Genomic DNA, 6000 nt, shown 5'->3' on the forward strand with positions numbered 1-6000 from the left:
GAACTTGAGTCTAAGAGGAAACAATGAAGGTAAAATAAAGCAGACCCTGAAATCAAGGGGGATGCCAAGCACAATAGCAGTTCTAGAAATAATTGCAGAAAGGACACCAGTGGTTGCAAAGAAACTGAAACTTATTTAGTTCTTCACAATTACCATTTCCAAAAATAAAATGTCCATCTCATAAGAATATGATTTCTCTCCCCCGCCCCAACATTGCAAATATCACTGAGGGAAAAATCCTGAACAAATCCTTCTAACAGATATAAAAAGTTAATTATAAGAATTCCTAAATGGGGCTGTTTACAAATATGAGTGTATTTCCTATTGCAGAATTAGTTTGTCACCATGTTAGTATTTAGGAAGCAATCTTTGTTGTCAGTCTTTGGCATTCAAGATCTTCTTGCTATCCCTGCAGGTGTACAGGGCAGATGAAGGCACGTGACAGAGTGTGAATCTCTGGTCATTGGGGCAGATTGCAAATGGCTCCCCAGTGGCTCCAACAATTCTACAGGGTGGGATCATGATAGGAAGGGTGGGCTCTGCATAAGAGTCTGACAGGAAATGCAGAGTGGAGTGCCCTGAAAGGGCATGCTGGGTGTTGGGAACAGGAAGGGGCTGGAGACAGAGTGAAGTGGCCCATGGCACCTTTCCCTCTGACTCTGACCTCAGCACCTCTCTATCTGGGCTTCCAAGACACAAAGCATTCACAACACTGGCCTTAGCACCTAGTCTGGTGTGCACTCCTGGACTTCTGGCACAGGAAAAGCCAGCTCAGAGCATTCCTGGAGGAGGCTGAAAGTAGGACCAAGGTCCTGGCTCCACCTGAGCGCCCAAAGCAATCCAAAAGAAGTCACTTCTCACACTGGGACAAGAACCCTGCAGGTGGATGAAGTTCCCACTGATGAGACTGCCATCTCCTTCATGATGACTCTTCTTCAAATGCTATTGGTCAAAAGGGGGAGAGTTAGCAACAACAATAATAACTAACAATTGTATAGTGCTTTAATGTTTGCAAAATGCATTATAAATATCATAAATATGCATATTATCCGCACAACCACCTGGGAAATAAGAGATGAAGAAAAAGAGATTGGCAGCAGTTTAGTACTTAACCCAGGATGCCCCAGGTAGTAAATGTCTGTGGCTGGACTCAGACTAATCTTTTCCCTACTCCAGATTTATCATTCTATTTGCTGAACCACCTACCCATCCACCTGTGTTATAAAGAACATGTGACCTCAGATATGGAGACTGAACCTCAGGAGACTGGGACTGCTGCCCTTCTGTCCCTCTCTCCTCCCACACCCTGAACCTCTAGCCTAAATCTTGCCCAATCCCCTTGTAGTACTCATATGTTGTGGAAGATGGCATTCAGGTTTTGACCTACCCTACCCTGATCTTTACAGAACTGCCTTCAAGCAGTGTTATGCTTCCATACTCACTTTGAAATCTGGAGTCACTGATCCAGGAACCCTCATTCATTCTTCTACTCCACATTGTCCTTGAACTCCTGCACCTCAACACCCTGGGCATTTTCCCTGCAGGGTTCAAGGGGTCTGTGAAAAAGCTGTCCCCCAGCTCCCCAGATACATCACGGTGGGAGGGGGATACAAGGGAGAGAACTCACATAACTCCCCATTGTATCCTGCCAGATCCTGGAAACTACAAAGCCTTCCTGTGCCTACTCATCCACCTACCCTTCGTAGTCTTGGTCTCATGCAGACAACAATTTTTGAAAGTGAGACAGATTTTTAAGTACTGGACCAGATGCAGAGGCTTCCATGTGCCTCCTCAATGGTCTCTGCCCACAGGTTAGACTGCTCAAGCCCCTGGGGGACTCATAATAACAGTCCTGGTCTAGTGAAAAGACATTAAGCTTAGGAGCTCTAGGACAGGGGAGGGGGGAAAGAAGGCATTTAATCCAGAACTCTCCTGAAGCAAGAGTACACAATTAAGAAGTCCCAGAATTGCCTCAAACACTCTCTAATGAGAACCTCTTCTCTGTCTCCCAAGAAAATACAATGCTCTTTAAATGACTAGAAGTTTTTACCTCTATTGAGATCAAATGTGGCTCTTTCCTCTTCTTTTTCTTCTCCTTCCTTTCTTCCCTGTCTGTCTTTCTCTATCTCTGTGTGTCTCTCTGTGTCTCTTTCTTTATCTATCTCTCTTTCTCTGCTTCTTTCTCTCTCCCTTCCTTCCTCTCTCTGTTCTTCTCTCTCTGTCTTTCTCTCTCTGTTTTTCTCTCTCTGTCTTTCTCTCTCTGTTTTTCTCTCTCTGTCTCTGTCTCTCTGTCTTTCTCTCTCTCTCTGTCTTTCTCTCTCTCTCTGTCTCTGTCTCTCTCTCTGTCTTTCTCTCTCTCTGTTCTTCTCTCTCTCTGTCTTTCTCTCTCTCTGTCTCTATCTCTCTCTCTGTCTCTCTGTCTCTCTCTCTCTGTCTCTCTCTCTCTCTGTCTCTCTGTCTCTCTCTGTCTCTCTCTCTCTCTCTCTCTCTCTCTCTCTCTCTCTCTCTCTCTCTCTCCCTCTCTCTCTCTCCTCTCTCTCTCTCTCTCTCTCTCTCTGTCTCTCTCTGTCTCTCTCTGTCTCTCTCTGTCTCTCTCTCTCTCTCTCTCTCTCTGTCTCTCTCTCTCTCTCTCTGTCTCTCTGTCCCTCTCTCTGTCTCTCTGAATCTCTGTCTGTCTGTCTGTCTCTCTCTGTGTGTCTCTTGTCTCTTTTGCACACACACACATAAAACTTCAACCCCATTCATCCCACTATGACTGTCACTGCTGTTATCATTTACAATTTCTGATATTCTTTGAAGAAAATGTAATCCCTTTTGATGGCCAAATATGGTACCAAATACCATAATATTCCAGATCAGAGGAAACTGAGGGCTTCTCCACTCTTAAATTTGAATAAAAGATTCCTAGGGATTCAGACCAAATTTCCATTTGCTTTCACAGGGATGCATTGCTTCCCAACTACTCATACAAAGAGAGGTAGAATGATAAAATTTTGAGGTAGAAATGCATTTAGAAAGATTCTAGTGCAATGATTTCATTTAATCTATGGGAATGATGGTACCCACAAAAAGTTAATTTTTTTCCCAAAGTAATTTAGGTAGGATAAATTTTAGATCAAGCAAATGATTCCCCTGTGACTTTAGTCTTGTGATTATACCTTAGCTGTACAAAACTTTGCTAATTAATATCAGAGAAGCTTCAGGGCTCCTATCTGTGTAATGGACCTTTAATTCAATTAGTCACATATTTATGAAACACAAACAAATGCCTCAAAATAATTGCCTCAATGTCTGTGTGACTAGCCCTAGTTTTGGTTTGCTTTTTTATATAGATATATAAGTGTATGTGTATAAAATATATGTGTATGTATATTATTTAGAGAGAGACAGAAAGACAAAGAAATCAAGAGAGAGAAAGACAAAGAAACCTAGAATAAGAGATAAAGAGAAAAAGAAAGACTGAGATAGAAAGTCAGAGAGAACTTTTATAAAATCAACATGCTTCTTGATTACCCTGATATTGCTAGGTTATTGATAGGACATTTGAGACCATTCTGGAAACTTGTGCCAAACCATACTCCATTTAGCTGTGAAAGTGATTTTTGTTTAAAAAAAAAAAAAAAAAAGTCAACCCATTTCTTGATAAAATCTAATGACAATTTTTTACCTCCAGGGCTACTAGAAATCCTCCTTTTGACACTCATATCCTTCAAGACTTAGAACCTTCCTATTCTTCTGTTTCTGGCTTCTGTGACATTTGCTGACAAATTCTTTGGCTGACAAATTCCTAAAATATGTTCTTTTCTCACCTCTGCATCCTAGCATTGATCTTATTTGCTCCAGCTACTAGAATCACTGCTTATGTAAGATACATACATTTGCATATGTATGATTTTTGTATGCGTTTTCTCCACCAATAGAATCTAAGTTTCCTGAGGGTAAGCAGGGAGTACTTTTGTAATCTTTAGCATTTCCAAGGCTTTGTGTGTTGGCCACCAAGTTCCTCAAACACATTAATAATAATATACCTTAAAATTAAGGCCTAAATGTGGGAAGCAATGATTTTCTTCTGGCTTTCTTGAACTAAGCTATTTCCTTATTTTTAAAAATGATGGGTTAATGGCTTCCTTATACAATCATCAATCATTGGACAGAAGTGATGATATTGTGATTTCTTCTATAATAACCTTACCATCTGCAGGGGAATAAACTCAAATACTATCTCCTCAGAGTGTACTTTCCTACTCCCCTGACCACAAAGTCTATTTCCCTCTGCATTGCACCTTCCCTTAGAGAGGACCTTAACATTTCTCTGCATGTAGCTTATATAACATCATTAATCATGTATAAAGTTTCCCTCAGTAGAATATGAGTTCTTTCTGGTCTCAAACTGGATTTTTGCCTTTTTTTCAGACTATATAGTTTTTAGTACAAGATTCTGCAAATGTCAATGCATAATCACAACTTGTTTATTGCTAACTGAGTGAATGGGAGAATGACTGGCTGACTAAAAGAGGAAAGGCACTAATAGGGTATGATCTTCACCCTCTCTAGCAAAACAAACCATTACTCTTTATATAACATCTAGTTTATATGAAGTCTTCACTTTTATTGAGATCAAATTTGACTCTTTATCTAGGATCCAGAAGTGACAACATTAACCTACTCACTCACTTGTCCACTCAACCTCATGCCCCTCATGTTGCTATCATTACTACAATTGCTCCTACTTATAAGCTCTGGTGTTTCTTGAAGAAAATCTAGTTCCTTTTCTGCCAAAAGATGGTTCCAAGAACTGAAATCGGAATAATGGAATCTTAAGGATTTAGGCTAAATTCCCATTTGCTTTTGAGGATGCATTGCCTTAGAAAATGCCCATACAGAAAAGACCTGGTTTCTATGTGCGAGCTACAATGTAGTGGGATTACAGAATTTTTATATGCAATTCCCCATTTAGATATGGAACTCCCCCTTGATATGCTCTGCAGATGGAACAAAGGAAAGGGAGTTACAGATGTGCTACTTTGGTGGATTTCAACTTGATAAGAGTTTTAAGTTCTAGAAAAATTTTTGAGTCATCAAGTTGAATGCAGAGTTTATAGTGATCAGACTTAGATATACATATGAAACTAATGTATAGATATTTAAATAAGATATATGATAGATGGGATTACCACAAGAAATAGCTGGAATCATAAATGTGAAAATACATTTAGAAGAATTGCACATTTTTAATTTGAATAACTTGCTGTCTAGCGAAGGGAAGTGGAGCTAAGAGAGGGAGAAAAATTTGGAACACATAGTTTATAAGGATGAATGTTTTTTTTAAACTATCTTTGCATGTATTTTGAAAATAAAAAGCTATTGTTAATTTTTTTTTAATTTTTAAAAATTAAAAATTTTAATTAAAAAAAATGTTTAAACCTCTGGGGGAAAAAGAGAAGTAATTGGACATGCAAGTTGGTAGAATATTGGATAAATTGGGCAAGCAGTACAAATACCACATTCTGAAATTTAACACATAAACAACGAAGACTAGTTTATTCATACAGTGAACAATTGGTTCAAAATTACAACTTCATTACACACTAATTATCAACAGATATATTTTCAAGGGATTCTGGGGAGATGATAGAGTAAGGCAGGAAATTACCTTACTCTCCTCCTAAATTCCCATGCCCTCCCCCAAGAAATTTAAGATAATGCCTCAAAATAAACTTTAAGTCAGCAAAAATAATTAAAAGTTGAGATTAAAAAAAGTTTTTCACCTTAAGACAATTTAGAAATATGTTAGGAAAGACCTGACCTCCTGCCAGGTAGTCCAGTACGATTGAAAGGCAGATACAACAATCAATAAATAATAAGTCTTTAGGGCAGCTGTATCAAAGGCAGCCTCAGATTCCTTTGGATGTAACCGGAAGTCAGGCAGCTGGTCAGGAGAACCCCCACCAGCTGGCTCTGGATACCTGCCTAGGAGCTCCCTCCAGATGTGGTCCCAGG

The sequence above is a fragment of the Sminthopsis crassicaudata genome, chromosome 2 (assembly GCF_048593235.1).
Source record: "Sminthopsis crassicaudata isolate SCR6 chromosome 2, ASM4859323v1, whole genome shotgun sequence".
NCBI classification, from domain to species: domain Eukaryota; kingdom Metazoa; phylum Chordata; class Mammalia; order Dasyuromorphia; family Dasyuridae; genus Sminthopsis; species Sminthopsis crassicaudata.